The sequence below is a fragment of the Rana temporaria genome, chromosome 5 (assembly GCF_905171775.1).
Source record: "Rana temporaria chromosome 5, aRanTem1.1, whole genome shotgun sequence".
NCBI classification, from domain to species: Eukaryota; Metazoa; Chordata; class Amphibia; order Anura; family Ranidae; genus Rana; species Rana temporaria.
The window spans coordinates 358086333-358104871 of record NC_053493.1 but is presented as its reverse complement, the minus strand read 5'-3'; the positions used below and the strand labels follow the sequence as shown (position 1 = coordinate 358104871).

Sequence of the window (18539 nt, the reverse complement as noted above, 5' to 3'; positions counted from 1 at the left end):
TTGATCCGGTGAGTCTGTACAGACCAGCGGATCAATCCGTTGGGATGGATTCAAGCGGATAGATTTAAAAGCATGTCTTCAAATTTGTATCCGCTTGAAATCCATCCCAGGGGATAAAAATCTGCGGATCTACACACCAGGGGATCTATCCGCTGGAGCCGGTCCACGGATCAATTCCAGCGGATGGATCCTCTCGTGTGTACGGGGCCTAAAGATTGCCCTGTATTTGGCTCTACCCATTTTCCCTTCAACTCTGATCAGCTTCCCTGCCCTGCTGAAGAAAAGCAAACCCACAAAACGATGCACCCACCATATTTCCCGGTGGGGATGGTGCATTCAGGGTGATGTGCAGTGTTGGTTTTCCGCCACACCTTGCGTTTGGCCAAAAAGTTAAATTTTGGTCTCATCTGACCAGAGCACCTTCTTCCACGTTTGATTTTTTATCCACCCTGGCAAGAAGCCATGTGGGGGACACAGAAATGTTTGTTTCAAAATCTAAAAAATCTGATTTTTTTTATTTTAACCACTTGGCGCCTGCACCATAGCCGAATGACGGCTACAGCGTGGACCCCAAATGCCGGGAAGACGTCAATAGACGTCCTCCCCTTCGTGCGGACGAAGTGGAGTGAAAATCCACCTACATATAGTTTTCTTTTAAAATAAATTAATAATCTATTTTATACAGCATATAATGGAGCTTAGTTATGAATCATGAAGCTGTATATTCTGAAACATTTACATTATTAGTAAACTCATTCAATGGATCCAAGCTCTGCAAGCTGAGATAACATGCACTGCATTAATGCATTCACACAATTTCACAATAACCATGAGATAAAACAAAGTTCAAGAATATTACTTTATCCCATTGTTTTGCAAATCTTTGTACACCAAAAACTGTATGAAGGCCAGATTTGTACGACTGATAGTTGTCCTATGGACAGATTCTCCCACCTGAGCTGTGGATCTCTGTGGCTCCTCCAGAGTTACCAAGGAAGTCTTGGTAGGTTTGCAGTTGTGCCATATTGTTTCCATTTTCGGAGGATGGATTGAACAGTCCTCTGTGATGTTAAAAGCTTGGCATCATTTTTTTATAACCTAACCCTGCTTTAAACTTCTCCACAAATTTATCCCTGACCTGTCTGGTGTGTTCACTAAAGGTTCTCTAACAAACCTATGAGGGCTTCACAGAATAGCTGTATTTATATTGAGAATAAATTACACACATGTAGACTCTATTTACTGATTAGGTGACTTTGGAAGGCAATTGGTTCCACTAGATTTTAGTTAGGGGTACCAGAGTAAAAGGACCTTTACTAAAATCCCAATAAAATACATTTACGTTTTTGGTTGTAACATGACAAAATGTGGAAAATTTCAAGGGCATGTGAATACTTTTTCAAGGCACTGTATTTATATAATTGAAATAGGGGGAATCCATTCTAGCAATACACAAACTGAGCATGTGCAGCTTGCCCCCTAGGCTATATTCTATCAGCCGATAGAGGATGGTGGAAGGGGTGGATCAGAAAAATTGGGATCAAATCCACGTTTTATTCACACAGTGCAGAGGATTAATCCCTTGCAGTCCACAGTGAAAACATGCATGCTTTACTGCGTGTACTGATTTTACTGTTATGGGATGAAGACCAAAGAAAAAAATAAATGTGTACAAAAGGGGGTTGTCCACAAAGAATTTGCAAACTGTGGGAAGCCTTAGTTAGCGCATCTATTCCTGACCATAGTGGAGCCTGGGCACGTGGAGAGTGCCTGTCCGGGGACATGGCAGGTCTATTTGGTGACCTAAGCCACCAAATAGATCTGTCATGTTTCCAGACAGGCACTCTCCCCACATGCCGCTGCACCCCTATGGTCAAGAATAGAAGCAATATGTCAATTAATGAACATTAGAGAAATAGGATTTTTCGCTATTTTTACCTCCTTCAAAGTTTAAGATCTACAGGTGATACTTGAAAAATTGGAATATCGTGCACAAGTTCATTAATTTCACTAATGCAACTTAAAAGGTGAAATATATGAGATAGACTCATTACATGCAAAGCAAGATAGTTCAAGCTGTGATTTGTTATAATTGTGATGATTATGGCTTACAGCTCATGAAAACCCCAAATGTCAGAAAAGTTGATTACATGCAATCAATAAAATAAGGATTGTACATGGAACAATATCAGACCTCTGAAAATAAGCATGCATATGTACTTGTTTGGGCCCCTTTTGCAGCAATTACTGCCTCAACGCGGCGTGGAAGCCATCAGTCTATGGCACTGCTGAGGTGTTATGAAGACCAGGATGCTTCAATAGAGGCCTTCAGCTCGTCTGCATTGTTAGGTCTCATCTTTCTCTTGGCAATGTCCCATAGATTCTCTATGGGGTTCAGGTCAGGCGGTTTAATGCACCGACTCCAGCCTCAGTCCAATCCTTGTGAAAGTCCAACACTTTTGAATGGCTTTTTTCTAACAATCCTCTACAGGCTGCAGTCATCCCTACTGCTTGTGCACCTTTTTCTTCCACACTTCCCCATAACTTTATATTAATGTGCTTTGATGTAGCACTTTGGGAACATCCAACTTCTTTTGCAATTACATTTTGAAACTCCTTATGGAGGGTGTCCATGATGGTTTTCTGCACAACTGTCAGGTCAGCAGTCTTTCCCACGATTGTGATTCCTACTGAACCAAACAGACCATTTAGGTTTCAAACTGGCAGCCCTCCAGGTGTTGCGGAACTACAAGTCCCATCAATCCTCTGCCTGTAGGAGTCATGTTTGTAACTGTCGGCCTCATGGGACTTGTAGTTCTGACACAGCTGGAGGGCCGCCAGTTTGAGACCCCTGATTAAAAGGCTCAGGAACCCATTGCAGGTGTTATGTCTTAATTAGCTGGATTAGAGTGGGACACTTTAACCACCTAAGATCCAGACCAAAATGCAGGTAAAAGACCCGAACAGTTTTTGCGATTCGGCACTGCGTCGTTTTAACTGGCTCCCAAACAAAATTGGCGTCCTCCCCCCCCCCCCCCCACAAATAATGCCATCACCTCTGCGGTTTTTATTTTTTGCGCTATAAACAAAAATAGAGCAACAATTTTGAAATAATAAATATTCCCAAATATAAAAACACGTGTTTTCCTCAGTTTAGGCCGATACGCATTCTTCTACCTATTTTTGTTAAAAAAAATATAATAATAATTATATAGTGTTTACAAAATAGGGGATAGTTTTATTAATATTTTTTTACTACTAATGGCGGCGATCAGCGTTTTTTTTCGTGACCGCAACATTATGGCGGACACATCGGACAATTTTGACACATTTTTGGGACAATTGTCATTTTCACAGCAAAAAATGCTATAAAAATGCATTGTTTACTGTGAAAATGACAATTGCAGTTTGGGAGTTGACCACTAGGGGGCGCTGAAGGGGTTCAGTGTGTTTCTAACTGTAGGGGGCGGGGATGGACGTGCAACGTCATTGATCGTGCTTCCCTATATCAGGGAACACACGATCAATGCCGGCACCACAGTGAACAACGGGGAAGCTGTGTTTACACACAGCTCTCCTCGTTCTTCAGCTTCGGGGACCGATCGCGGGACTCCAGCGGCAATCGGGACCGGCGACCACGGAGCTTCGGACCGGGTGGCAGGCCCACAGCTGGGCACTTAGAGGACGTACAAGTACGTGCTTGTGCCCAGCCGTGCCATTCTGCCAACGTAAATGTGCAGGAGGCGGTCCTTAAGTGGTTAAGGCAGGGGTCTTAAACTGGCGGCCCTCCAGCTGTTGCAAAACTACAAGTCCCATGAGGCAGTGCAAGGCCGACAGTTACCAGCATGACACCCACAGGCAGAGGCATGATGGGATTTGTAGTTTCGCAAGAGCTGGAGGGCCACCCGTTTGAGACCCCTGGGTTAAGGCCTATCATATTGTACCTTTTCACAATATAACATTTTTCTGAGATTGTGGATTTGGGGTTTTGAGCTGTAAGCCATAATCACAATTATGACAACGCACGGCTTGAACCATCTTGCTTTGCATGTAATGAGTCTCATATTAGTGTCACCTTTTAAGTTTCATTATTGAAATAAATTTACTTTTGCACGATATTTCTAATTGTTCGAGTATCGAACAATTTTATAGACTACAAATACAGTAAAAGTTTGAGAGCAGTTTGCAAGACAAGCAAAATGTTTTAATACATTTTGCCTTGGTATACAAGCAATGTCTTGATATAAGAGTAGCGTCATGTCACAACCGAGTATAAAATAAGAAGAGAGGAGCCTCTAAGTGTAGCAATACGGTTACATTTAATGAAGGTACAACATTTAGCAACTTATTGCTACACTTAGGTGCCTCTCTTCTTATACCCTGTAAAAAAAAAATGCTTTGATATAAGTGCTTTAGATTACAGGCACGTTTCTGGAACGAATTATGCTCGCAAACCAATGTTTTACTGTACATCACATTTAATTTCAAAGTGTGTTTTTGTTCTGTTTTTCTGTGAATGGAAACGTTTTCAAATGGAAGCTAAAACATGTAATGTATACAAATTATGAACAATTTAAAAGCATTACTCGTGTATTTGTTGCTTTTCACTAATCAAAGAAAAAAATGCGGAGTGTGAACTCTTAATCTGTAGCCACAAAGTTTGTGTTTAATTCACATGATATTTTGTCAGCAGCAAGAATCAAGCAGATTCTTTTAGCTGGATTCAGGGTAGTTGCAACCTGTATAACAGTAATGAAAGTCTGACAGTGGCCACCGGTGTTCCAATGTAATTGCATATGAAGCAATTACCTGTGGCTAGAGACACAATCATCCCTGAATTCAAGTTGTTTTGTGTCCAAAGGGAAATTTGTCCCCAAACACAGGTCATTGTCATTACCCTGTAAAGGCAGCACAGCCGCAACTACCTGTGAGCACATCCACAAGAAAATACTGGATTCTTGCCACAGCTGGCTGTAAAATGCCCTGTGAATGAGGCCTTAGGTATAATTTTATAAAGAAAAGGGCAGATAACCAAGAACTAAAAAATATACATGACACCACACAGGGTAGATTTTTTATATGTAAATAAAAGACCAATACCAAGAACTGGAAAATGGATATCATTTTTATTAACACATCAGGAAAGCAGAGACAAAGAAAATAAACACAAGTTATTAAGATAAGGCAGTGTTTCTCAACCTGGGGGTCAAATGATGATTTGCCAGGGGGTCACCAAACCCTGGGCTGTTCCTGGAGCCCACAGCCGCCCATTCAGTTCACGGCATGGCTGGGGGACCGAGACTAGAAGTCAGCTGACATGAGGAATGTGAAGTGGGAGAGGCTGGAGGAGACCCTATTCTCCCGATTTCAGCATAGGTGTCACTGCTACGAGACACCACAAAGTCTGAGACACCGTGAATGCGGAGTAACACTACCTGTGATTATAGTTGCCATTAAAAGTCCCCACTACAGTTCTCAGATCAGCAGATGACCTTGATTAAGAGCACCCAAGTTGACTGATCAGAACTTCCCCCAGCACTGCCACTGATCCTATTAACCGCACCCCCACCGAGAAATAAGAGAAGGAATAAAAATAGAGATTACATGGAGCAGAGAGAAAAAGAGGGCAAGGAACAAAGAAAAAGGGCTAGAGAGGGATGGGGGAAAAAAAAGGGGAAGGAAAAGAGAAAGAGGGGTACATCCTCAAATGTACCATAAGGGGTTTTAATACTGTATTAGTGGAAGGGACTCAGGGAGCGCTAAATGTCCGTGGGTTAGGGGCACAAATTACGTGCCTTGGATGCGGACAACCCACGCTACGAAAATAATTTTACCGTTAGGGGTCCCCGCAACTTGGGGGATTTTATCAAGGGGTCACGACACTAGAAAGGTTGAGAACCACTGAGATAAGGGCTGAAAATTGAGCCATCATTCATACATTTGTATTTATCTTAATGTCACTGGGGACACCATCTCCATGTAATTACGAAAGCTAAAATAGTTAGCACTTTTACACCCACCTCTATCAATTAAAGCTTGGCAGTAAGATGTTAAAAACAAGCTCACAGCTGTGGTCTTGCTTATGAAAAATGTAGGATACCTTGCCACTCTTTCATGCTAGAAAGTAAAAATTCAAGCCCCAGTAGAGAAAGGTAGGGGGCCTGAAAAAACAAACACACACCTCTGGATGCATACCTGACACCATCTCACCAATCCAGCGATGGTCCACCGATTCTCTTCCTGGTTGAATGACAACCAGCCTTATTCAACCCAATTACTGTAAGCCCAGTTTTAAAGGCTCCACCCCCCACCCTGGACTTGCAGAAGAATGAGCAGAAATCAGCACCATGTCTATATGGTGCTGATTTCTGTTGAATTCAGTATCCACTCACTGCTTGAGGACGGATGAAGGGGACCTGTGACATCACGGGCACCTGGAAAAACAAATGTATATAGATTTAAATGGGTGCAGTAGTGCTGCAAATGGTGTGTTTTGGCAAGCCTGGAGTTGAGGTATGACACAGTTGAACAGGCAGTAACTATCATTTAGTGGAAGCAGTGCTTCAGATGTCGTAATTACTAGGGGGGGAAAAAAGTCACTGCAAGCCTTGAATAGCCAAATTGAAAATAAACTCTCGTCATTTCCGCTTGATTTTTATTGCCTTGTCACCACTGACTAGACTACCTTATTGATACCCATTATGTCATTGGGACAGGAGAAGATTAGAAATGTATCCAATGTTGACACAGTAAGGCCTCATTCACATTGGCGATATAGACCAGAGCAGATTCCTGCTGCGTCTCGAAACGTTCAGGTTCAACCAGCTGGCAACATTCACTATGACAGGCTGCAGCAATTCCTGGTTCTCTGCATAGGCAGCGATTAGCTGTGGCTGGTGGCAACCTGTGAGTGAATGGAGCCGGTAGCCCAACCAGGAATCCTGCTGGTACAATTTGCACCAGCCTACATCGCCAGTGGGAGCCATAAGCTGCATACACACTCACACTATACAATTTTCTTTAATTTTTTTTCCTTTCGAATTACCAAAACCATATAATACAAGGTCAAACCTAAAACACTTTCAATTTGTATGCATTTAGGCAGGCAACCCCCGGCACTAAAAGCCTCTTTTGCAGGCACTCGATTCTTCCTCCAGCAGCCCTGGGAGATGTCAATGAGACACTAATGCATTCCAATTTTAGAATTCCCCACACTGCTCCTGCACTGAGCCCCCACACACTGTAAAAGATGGGAAACATTGTTTGATTCTCCAACTTTGTTGTAGCTGCGACCATCAGCTTTTGTGATGGGGAAGAGATTGGGTGCAGTTTTGCGGGGGGGGGGGGGGGGGGGGGGGAGGACAACTACTGTCATTGGCCACTGCTAAAGCCAAATACAGTCCTGCTATCCCCGTCCACCATCTGAGAGGAAGAGGACTCGCTTGGTTGCCACTACCAATCTCAGAAAGAAGGGATTTCACTGTAATTGGGAAAACCACAATTAGCTGACAGTTTGTGGAATTACTAATGATCTTGGAACTTTGTTGAAATTATTCCTGAACCTCTGTGTCACTTACTACTGAACCCCCTGCACTCTGTCCCTTTAAGCCAGAGCCAGTATTCAGCGCAATGAAAAATCACACCCAACTTTTGCTGCAGGGCCACACTTTCTCAGCTGCGGGGGCCAAACTTATGATCCTGAACACAGGTCACTTGCTTTCAGAAAATGCCCCTGAGCTCATCATTTTGCATCCATTCCAGATGCTTATATGTGACATCACATACAAGCACATGGGCTGGATGCAAGAGGTGGATCAGCAGGATGAGTGTGCCAGAACGGGTAGATGCGTCTCATCTCTGCTTCCTTTCACCACTCTGCATATCACAGATAAGAGGGTAAAAGCGGTGGAGAAAATAAGCAGGGGGGGGGGGGGTACAGCAGTGGGGCAGATGTGCAGGGAGGTATAGTGGTAGAAGAGATAAGAAGGGGCTTCAGGAGTGGGTTCAGTATTGGGGCAGATGAGAAGGGGGTTTAGTGGTGGTACTGAAAAGCAGGGGCAGTAGAGCAGATGTGAAAGGAGGTGTATTGGTGAGACAGATGAGCAAGAGGTACATTGGTGGGGCAAATTAAAAAGTAGGTTACAGTGGTGGGGGAGATGAGCAGATGGGTTCAGTGTTAGAACAGATGAAAAGGGGATTCAGTAGTGAGACAGAAGAGCATGGGGATACGTTGGTGAAGCAGATGTGCAGGGAGGTACAGATGAGCAGCAGGGTTTACAGTGGTGGGACAGAAGAGAAAGGGTGTACAGTGGTGGGGCAGATGTGCAGGAGGTATAGTAATGGGAGGGATCAGAAGGGGGTACAGTGGGTGGGCCAGAGGTACAGCGGGTGGGGAAAGACGAGAAAGGAGGTGCATTGGTGGGTCATGAGCAGACGAAACAGAGGTGGGGCAGATGTGCAGGAGGTACATTGGTGGGGCAGTGATCTGAAATGTGCAGGAATTGGGGCTGATCCGAGGCGCAAGAGTGTAGGATGTTAATTTCTCACTACTACTCAAGAAGTTTAAACCATTTACTTTATAAAAAAAAAATCATTTTCGCGATTGTGTGAAGTTGACATATTTTGTTATACAGGTGAAACTCAAAAAATTTGAATATCGTGCAAAAGTTCATTTACTTCACTAACGCAACTTAAAGGTGCCAACAATATATGAGATAGACTCATTACATGCAAAGCAAAATGATTCACAACGTGATTTGTCATAATTGTGATGATTATGGCTTACAGCTCATGAACACCCCAAATCCACAATCTCAGAAAATTAGAATATTGTGAAAAGGTGCAATATTCTAGGCTCAAAGTGTCACACTCTAATCAGCCAATTAAGCCATAACACCTGCAAAGGGTTTCTGAGCCTTTAAATGGTCTCTCAGTCTGGTTCAGTAGGAATCACAATCATGGGAAAGACTGCCAACCTAACAGTTGTGCAGAAAACCATCATTGGCACCCTCCATAAGGAGGTAAAGCCTCAAAAAAGGTAATTGCAAAAGAAGTTGGATGTTCCCAAAGTGCTGTATCAAAGCACAATAGAAAGTTATGTGGAAAGGAAAAGTGTGGAAGAAAAAGGTGCACAAGCAGCGGGGATGACCGCAGCCTGAAGAGGATTGTCAGAAAAAGGTCATTCAAAAGTGTTGGGGACTTTCACAAGGATTGGACTAAGGCTGTCGTATTCCTCTTGTCAAGCCACTCCCAAACAACATCAGAAGAGTTTTACCTGGGCTAAAGAAAAAACAGACCTTGTCTGTTGCCAAGTGGTCTAATGTCCTTTTTTTCTGATGAGAGCAAATTTTGCATCTCATTTGGAAACCAAGGACCCAGAATATGGAGGACAAATGGAGAGTCGCACACACTGCAAAATGAAGTCCAGTGTGTTGATTTGGGGAGCCATGTCATCTGCTGGTGTTGGTCCAGTGCTTCATACAGTCCAGGGTCAATGCAGAAGTCTACCAGGAGATTTTGGAGCATTCATGCTTCTTTTCACAGGCGAGCTCTATGGGGATGCTGACTTCATGTTCCAGCAGGACTTGGCATCTGCCCACACTGCCAAAAGGACCAAAACCTGATTCAATGACCGTGGGATTACTGGGCTTGATTGGCCAGAAAACTCACCTGACCTGAACCCCATAGAGAAACTATGGGGCATTGCCAAGAGAAAGATGAGACATGAGACCGAACAATGCAGTAGAGCTGAAGGCCTCTATTGAAGCATCCTGGTCTTGCATAATACCTCAGCAGTGCCACAGGCTGATAGCTTCCATGCCGCATTGAGGCAGTAATTGCGGCAAAAGGGACTCAAACCAAGTGGAGTACATATGCATGCTTCTACTTTTCAGAGGTCCGATAATGTTCTATGTACAATCCTTGTTTTATTGATTGCATGCAATTTTTGTAAGATTGTGGATTTGGGGTTTTCATGAGTTGTAAGCCATAATCATCACAATTATGACAAATCACGGCTTGAACTATCTTGCTTTGCATGTAATGAGTCTATCTCATATTAGTTTCACCTTTTAAGTTGCATTAGTAAAAAAAAAAAAAAAAGTAACTTTTGCACGATATTCAATTTTTTTGAGTTTCACCTGTAAAATCGGCACACTCAATGTCTTTGAAAATATTTTTCAGCACTGTGCTCAAAGGGTTGCCTACCCCTGCACTACATAGTTGAAGGTAAATTAAAAGGAAAACAAACTACAAACGTTGTGTAGTGTGTATTCAGCTTAATAGACACATTTCTAGTGGTATTGGCAAAGATCACAAACATTTTCATATTTTTTTCAAAATGCAAAAAAAAAAAAAAGTTTCTCTTTTGCTTATTAGGCTCCTTTCACACTGGGGCATTTTTCGAGCGAAGCCTTATCTGTAATCCCAACGTTTTAAGGCGTTTTTGCAGTGCCTCAGTGTGAAAGGGTAAGGCGTTTTTACAGCGCTTTCAATTCATTTCAATGGAGAGGGGCGTTTTTGGAGCTTTTTTTCAGCGCCCAAAAGCTGTTCCAAAAATGCTGCTTGCAGGGCTCTGTGAAAGGGTCCATTGAGATGCATGGAGAGTGTTTTAATAGCGCTATTTTTAACACTAAAACGCTGTAAAAACACTTCAGTGTGAAAGGGGTCTAAAGGTAAGTTATTGATATCTGGGGTCTTTTTGACCTCACATCTCTCAATAAAGAGGACATGTCATACGTATTTCTATTACAAGGGATGTTTAGATTCCTTGTAAAAAATAATAAAAATAAAAGTAAAAATAAAGAAAAAAATATTTTAAAGCGCCCCAAAACCATCCATGCGCGCATGCAGAAGTGAATGCATACGCAAGTCGTGTCTGCAACAGTGTTCAAATCACACATGCGGTATCACCACGTTTGTTAAAGCAAAAGCAATAACTCTGGCACAAGACCTCCTCTATCACTTAACAGGTACGCTGAAAAAAATAAATAAAATTTAAGCGTTCCTATGGAGATTTTCAAGTACTGAAGTTTGTTGGAATTCCACGAGCGTGCGCAATTTTAAAATATAACGTTATGTAGGCATCTACTTGGCGTAACAGCATCTTTTACAAAAAAATAGGGATAACTATTGTGCTTGGTTTTTTAATTCATTAAAGTCCATTTACCAAAAAATTGCGCTTGAAAGACAGCTATGCAAATGCAGCGACATAAAATATCGCAACAATTGCCATTTTATTCTCTAGGGCAGGGATATGCAATTAGCGGACCTCCAGCTGTTGCAAAACTACAAGTCCCATCATGCTTCTGCCTCTGAGTGTTATGCTTGTGGCTGTCAGAGTCTTGCTATGCCTCATGGGATTTGTAGTTCTGCAACATCTGGAGGTCCGCTAATTGCATATCCCCGCTCTAGGGTCTCTGCTAGGAGAAAAAAAAAAACTAAGTTTAAACTTGTAAACAAAAAGTTCCAGAAAAGGCCTGATCAACAAGTGGTTAATTTAGTACAAAACTGTACTTTGTTCCTTGGTGAATTGTATTACCTTCCAGAGGGTCCTGGAACAAGACTTACCTATTGTTACCTTTGTGTAAGCTTCCATGCATCCAAACATCAAGTCTAAAGCCTGCAACATAAAAAGGGGGAAGACAAAATGAGAAGTCTGGACATCACAGAAATGAAAACAATGGATCACAGTTTATCCTTTTCTGTAATTTATCATCACATTGTACATAGAACACGTACACTATGGTGAACTAGAACACTGTATGCCAGCACTGTCAACTGGTTGCTACCTAAGCAATGAAACCAGTGGATAGAGCCACTGACTAAACGTCAACAAAAAAAAAGTTTACGTGGACTGAACCTACAAGCAATTTACATATTTGGCCAAAAGATACAATAAAACAACCAGAGGCTAGTCAAATTTGATTTACAAACGCTATATAAACATGCTAGCATCAAAGTAGTGAATGCTTTGGCAATTGCTTAGTGTCAGTTCACACAGGGGACTTACAGCGCGACTTTGCAAGGCAACTTCAGCGCGACTTAAAGTTGCCTCCAGGACAGGCGACTTTGGCTGTGGCCAATCACAGAATAATCAGCTCTATGGAAGGGAGGGGTTTGCCTGAGTAAAAACATTTCTCTTCCTGTAAAGTTGCTTCAGTTAAGACAGAGATCCGACTTGGAGGCAACTTCCATTGAAATCTATGGGTACAAGTTGCCTAGAAGTCGCCTTGAAATAGTACAGGACCCTTTTCTGAAGTCTGAGAGACTTCAGAAGTGTACATTAAGATGGCCTTCATTCAATTGAATTTCTCATGTCGCGCGACACAAGTCGAAACCCAAGTCGCGATAGTGTGAACCGACACTTACAGACTAACTGTATGTATCAAGTTTCTCAAATATCACAATTTCAGCCAAGGGAAGTTAAAGCAGTCATATGAAATGGTGTTTATCTGAAGTTTTATCTTTGCATCTTGAGAACTGGTGAAAGTTTTCTTCTATGGAAATCTATTCAGTAGCAGTGCTTTGTGAAGGGCATGAGTACCACCAGTGCCCCACATCCAAAACTGACCACTGAAAAATGACATAACCAAACAGGGAGAGAGACAAGTTCTCCCAATGTACTATTACGAATTAGGCAAACTATGTGTTAGTGGAATGGTTGTACTGATCAGACCACAATTTCTAATAGCTATGGAGTTACAGAGTACACAAAATTGCCAATATGAATCTTTTGCTATTGAACGCAGTCAACCGCGTTTGCCTCAGTGGCAACAGCAAAAAAGTAAACCGGTCACGAGGAAGGGGGGAAAAAAAAAAAAAAAAAAACTTTCCCCAAAAGCAAGCTGAGAAACAGACACTTTAAATCGATCTCATTGCCCACCTCCCTTACTGACCCTTACGAGTCACTAAAGAGTGGTAATGTGAAGGTCAGCAAAAGAACCAGGGAAAGATGTGAAAGAACAAGGAGATTGGTGTTGGTTTTTCAGCAGACTTTGAAGTAGGATTTCAAGAACTGGGTGGTGTAACCGTCAGAAAAGGAAAGTATTCTTTCACAGCCTTAAAAAAATATAAAAAAGGACACCACCACATTACTATAGTGTCAAGGTCCCTTTATTCTACACAGCAGAGGTTTGCAGGGAATCCACAATACCTGGGCTTGGCAGAGTGATGCTTCAGTGTACAACATTGATGAGAAGCATCAATACACCAAACACTTGTTGTTCCCTACCAGTTCCTAGACATTTGATAAGATTTAAGATGCAATTCCTTGCAAAAAATGCATCAACACTACTGAAAATGCAATAAGTGTATTGTTAATTTCAGGGACTTCAGACCAATTTTATGGAGGCAATTCTCTTAATGGATATGCTATTGTGGGCTGCCTGTAGCATTCTCTCAGACAGACTAAATAGGGTCATTTCTGGCAGCCTACCACTAGTGATTCGTTATGGGTACTCTGGCATTCTCTCTCATATTGGCAATCAAAAACCCTACATGTAACCATAGAATTGTCTTTCAGTTAATAGTACCTGTTTTTTTTTATTAACTTAATCACCCACTGACTTTGACGCCTGAATTTCCTTTGCAGAAATACCATGCACAGTCAGCATTATAAGCATTTCCTAAAATTCAAACATTGGCCAAGCCTGATGACTGCAGTGTCTGGTGGTAGTTTACATAATACTGGCACTCTAATTGGGAAAGTGTCTAATATGAGCAATTCTCCTAAAGCAGGGAGTACCTGCCAACAGGTTATTTGTAACTTGCTTGCTGTAATATGGCAGCACTAAATGGAAGTGCGAATGCAGGTACAAAAGGTTCATGTCCATGGCTGTAGGTTTAGTGTTCACAAACCTGTACAACTATAAACCATGCAGCACTCTACCACAACCTTCAAGTTAACCAAACTTCACAGTGCATCAAAAGTCATGCATTTGTACCAATAAAACCTAAAATAGTCAAATGTTTTTAAGCTATTCTCCACAATAAAATACAAGTTTAATAATGACAGCAATTAAGCTCATGGATTGCATTAATTGGGAGAAAAGAGGCATTCAATGAAGTCAAACGAAGTTCTACAACACAGATCCCCTCAAAGCTCATGTCCTAGAATTTAGATATGTAAAATGGACTTTGCATGGATCTACTGGAATGGTTTTCCTGTTTATAGTATACATAAAGAACATTCAGATGTTTCCAGTTATGGTTTTGCTATACTTAAACAGGTTGTCCACAACCAAACATCAGGAACACAAACTTAAGCTTTAATATCTTAATAAAGCAGCTACAGTGGCCATACGGTCTTGAAAAAGCAAAGTCTATCCATGTAGATCACCAGTTCCATTTTGCAGATGCCCTTTAGAAAGGCCTAACTCCAGCATTAGGAGTAAATTGACACGGAAAAATATAGAAAAACTAAATGATTAAACTGTAAAAAGAAAAAGCGATATCCTCTAACATCACAATTAGCTGGTAATTAGAGAACGGGGATGCGCGATTCGGGAGTAGAGTCCACACCTCTGAGTGTGAAGCACTGTTCACTAGTGTTAATCTGACTCACCTCTACACTCCTGGTCACATGTCCTGTAATGCTTCCAGGTCCAGCTGTCTCCACGTCTGTGGCTTCCTAGAAGTCATCCAAGGGGAATCCGAGGATCTTCTGATGTGCAGGGCAGAGTAGCAACAGGACTTGTAGAAGAAAGTACTCAGCGTTTAACTGACCCAATTGGTGGCAGATTAATATCCCTCATCTCAACCAAAAACATGTACAAAAAGTGTGATTTTAAGCCACAATCTTAAACCTTGAAATACATTTTCTTAAAGTATAGCCTAAACTTTGACGAATTAGAGTGACAAGCAGTAAGGTTATTGATGTTATAGCATCAAAAACCTACATCGCAAGTTGCATTATACAAGAACGCTAAAAAGCAAAACGAGTACATGATTACGGAGCATACCAATCATGAAGAAATGTAGGACTAGTCTGCATAGGATGTGGTTCTCCTACACACAGACCTAATGTAAAATGTGCATTTATCGATTTCTTTTTTTTTTTTTTTTAATTGGGAGCCTGTAAAGCAATGCACCCACGATCAGCAGATTGTGGGCGCTATGCAGGGCTCTGTAAGCTATGTGCCCGCACCTTGTACAAGTATTTTAGTTACACACTGACAAGAACAGCGCTGCGGTAGTTCATTGAGAACTACAACACAATAGCCATTAAGGCTGTAGTTGGCCATTCACAGAAAACTGAGTTTTTTTAATTGTGGCAGCAGACACGGGGAGAAGATCCCCCATCTGCTGTCACAGCACGGATTGGGAGGGGCTAGACGCAGGGGCAGCTGCAGCACCAACACACTGGGAACATAATTTCCACAGATTGGATAATATATAATATGCACACTGAAGGGTATATGGATTGAAAAATATCTTTAAGGGTGTGTTATAGCAGTAAAGGGACTGAAGTGAATATCTACTGTGGAAAAATGCTGCCCCAATGTCTATTCACTTGGTCGCATGACAATGTAGAGATTGTTTGATTTTTTTCTAAATCTCCCCAGTAACAGATCGGGTGACCAAGCAGTATTTTATCAGGAAAGAAAAAAAAAAAAAAAATCAGCCCCTTTAAAACTAATTATCCACTCCAATACTGTTTGCATAATGTTTAATATTTAATATTTAAAAGACTGGTCCTCTTTAAAAGTTTGAAGTATTAAAGTGGAGTTCCAAAAAAAAGTCAGCAGATACAAATACTGTAGCTGCTGACTTAATAGAGGAACACTTACCGGTCCAGGGATCCCACAATGTCAGTCACCCCTAGCTGATGAGGCAATCTGCTTCAGGTGCAGGCATTGGCATCTGTACTAAGGGAAACAGGAAGTGAAGCTTGCGGCTTCACAGCCTGTTTCCTACTGTGCGTGCTTCATGCTTTCTGAATGGTCCCATCTTCTGGGACCTCTGTCCCAGAAGGCAGTGTGTTGAAGGAGGGCCGTAAATAAATTAAATCTCAGTACGACGATCTTACTCAGAAGTGGGAGCGGGTACCTGTCAAAACCAGGTACCCGTTCCAAAAGATGCCAAATGTGGCAGTAGGGTGCCAACAAGCAGAGCTTGCCGTTTTGGGTGAAGTTCCGCTAAAAGTTTACTTTCCAATAGTGAGATTACAGGCCAAGTTAGTCTAATCTTAAGAATATTTCTATCATGGCTCAGTGGCCCAAGGCACCCAGTAAAAGGCATATATGCTCCCTCATTGTGCTGCATTTCACTAAAAAAACAAAAGGCCACCGATAACCTTAAAAGCGGTGGTTCACCCTCCATAGCAACATTTTAGCATAAAATTAGGCATAGTAGCCAGAGCCGGCCGTCAATCATCCTCCGTCTGGATAGGAATGACCATTCCCCGCGGGGAGTCGGTATCTTCAATGTACGATTACACTGAGTACCGGGCTAAAAAAATCAAGACAGGCATACTGTAGCTCGCGCTACTATGCCTAATTTTATGCTAGAAGAAAAAAAAAATTGTTTTTTGTTTATAGGGTGAACCCCCGCTTTAAGAATGCATACAGGTTTAGCTCCTGAGGGGGGCGGAATTTGAAATCTGTGTTCCCTAGCCGCTTACAATAAGAAAAAGGTATGTGCGGTTACTCGACAGTACCAGGTGTTATAGAGTGCCGAGAAAAGCCTTTATGCTTTATTTCAGACAGGTTTACTTTACATAGTAAGCTTTTTAGGCAGTTTATTAACGCATCCAATTTTAGACAAAGATACTAAGCAAAGGTGTTGTAGGCTTTCAATAGGAGCCCTGTCACACTGGGGCGGTGTGGGCGTCAGCGGTAAAGCGCCGCTATCTTAAACGGCGGTTTGGCGTAATTTTCGCCCGCTATCAGGGCGCTTTTACCCCCTGATGGCAGCCAAAAAAGGGTTAAAACCACCCGCAAAGCATCGCTTTGCCAGGGGTTCGGTGCCGCTGCCCATTGATTTCAATGGGCAGGGGCGCTTTAGGAGCAGTGTATTCACCGCTCATACAGCGCATCAAAGATGCGGCAAGCAGGGCTTTTACCGCCCTGCCAGCACATCGCTCCAGTGTGAAAGGAGCGGCTCTTTCAGGGCACTTTTCAGGAGCCATTTTTAGCATTATAGCGCCTGCAAAGCGCCTCAGTGTGAAAGGGGTCTTAAGGCATTAACCACGCTTGACTTTTTTTCCCCAAATCTGTAGAAAGGCATCATGTTTACATGCAATGCAAAACATTCTGCATTGCAGGTCAACATATTAATGTGTGCCGAGATGTGTTTCTATTGATTTGAATAGAACCTACATCAGGCAAAAGTAAAGGCATATTTCCAGCCCAAAGCATACAAATAGTGTACTAACATTTCCCCGAAGATGGTAGCTCAAACTACAATCATGTACTAAAAGATCTTTATAATGCAACTTGCATTCATTTTACAATATTTTGATCCTCTTCCAGGTAGAAGCCTACACTGCATATATAGAATTGTTACCTTGGGCCACATCCCTCTGTAGTCTGTCCACCGCAGCTTCATTCCATCATCACAACACTTAGTTGAAAATCCTCTTGATCCATCGAGATTCAGTCTGACTGCAACTACATGGCGCTCCAATGAAGTCTCCTGTGGTCCTTCCAAGTGTCTCGTCCTTCCAAGTGTCTCCGCTTGTAGTCATGATGATTTCCAGCATTTTGTTTTTTATATATTTTTTGCAGTAAAACACGTTCACACACCAAACTAAAAACATTAGTTCAGGGTGAAGATGAACCCATTGAAATCATACTTACCTTTTTCAGCTCTAGTCTGCCAACTGGCAGTTCAGAAGTCTTGTAATATAAACCTTTCTGCCTCTCCGAGTTGAGCTACCTATTGAATCCAGCTACCTGACCATTTAAAAAATAAACAGCAAGGCAACATCTAAACAGAATCAGAAGAATAGAACTGTAAAGTTAAGTATGATTTGAATGGGTTGTTACCATAGCTACTACAATAAAATGTATTTTGTTTTCAAGTAAGAAGAAAATAATGCAAACACAGACCAACAGAACATTCTGCAACTGCCATACAGGGCATTCTAGACTCAGATCAACCCTGTCATAAGCTAGAAGCCAACAAGAGCTTAAGCAAGCCGTTGTCACAAACCAGTGACAGGTATAACTTAGCAATAGCATTTCATTTAAATATTGAAAATTTGCAAATTGTTAAATATTCCTCAAATTTTAAAATCGCAAAACACTTCTCATCCACTTTTTACTCTAAATAAAGGGGCATATTTATAAAAAACAGTAAAACATTCATTTAACATTAAGGCCTCATGCACACTGGACGTTTTTACAGCAGTGGTTTTTGACTTCAGAACACAGAAGAAAAAAAAAAGGCCACTCAGTGTTTGACGCTATTGCAAAAACTTTGAAAAACTCACTACAAAGCTACTGGCGTTTTTATAACGTTATTTTAACGTCCAGTGTGCATGAGGCCTCAATGCTGATGATTTTTTTTCTGTCATTTAAAAACATGCAATAGAAAGA

The 18539-nt window shown here is 41.8% G+C and overlaps 1 protein-coding gene across 2 annotated transcripts in view; it reads right to left on the bottom strand.

Moving 5' to 3' along the window:
- Window positions 1-6240: 6240 nt before the first annotated feature.
- Window positions 6241-18539, bottom strand: part of LOC120941329 (RNA-binding protein 12B-like) — a 35027-nt gene continuing 22728 nt past the window's right edge. The window contains exons 3-4 of one of the 2 annotated variants that reach the window (XR_005749539.1): window positions 11569-11620; window positions 6241-6434 (exon numbers count right to left, since the gene is read on the bottom strand). The gene's annotated coding sequence lies outside the window, so the exon portion shown is untranslated. Of the gene's footprint in view, window positions 6435-11423; window positions 11621-18539 lie in introns of those variants that run through there. The other variant, XM_040354659.1, reaches the window with a different exon arrangement.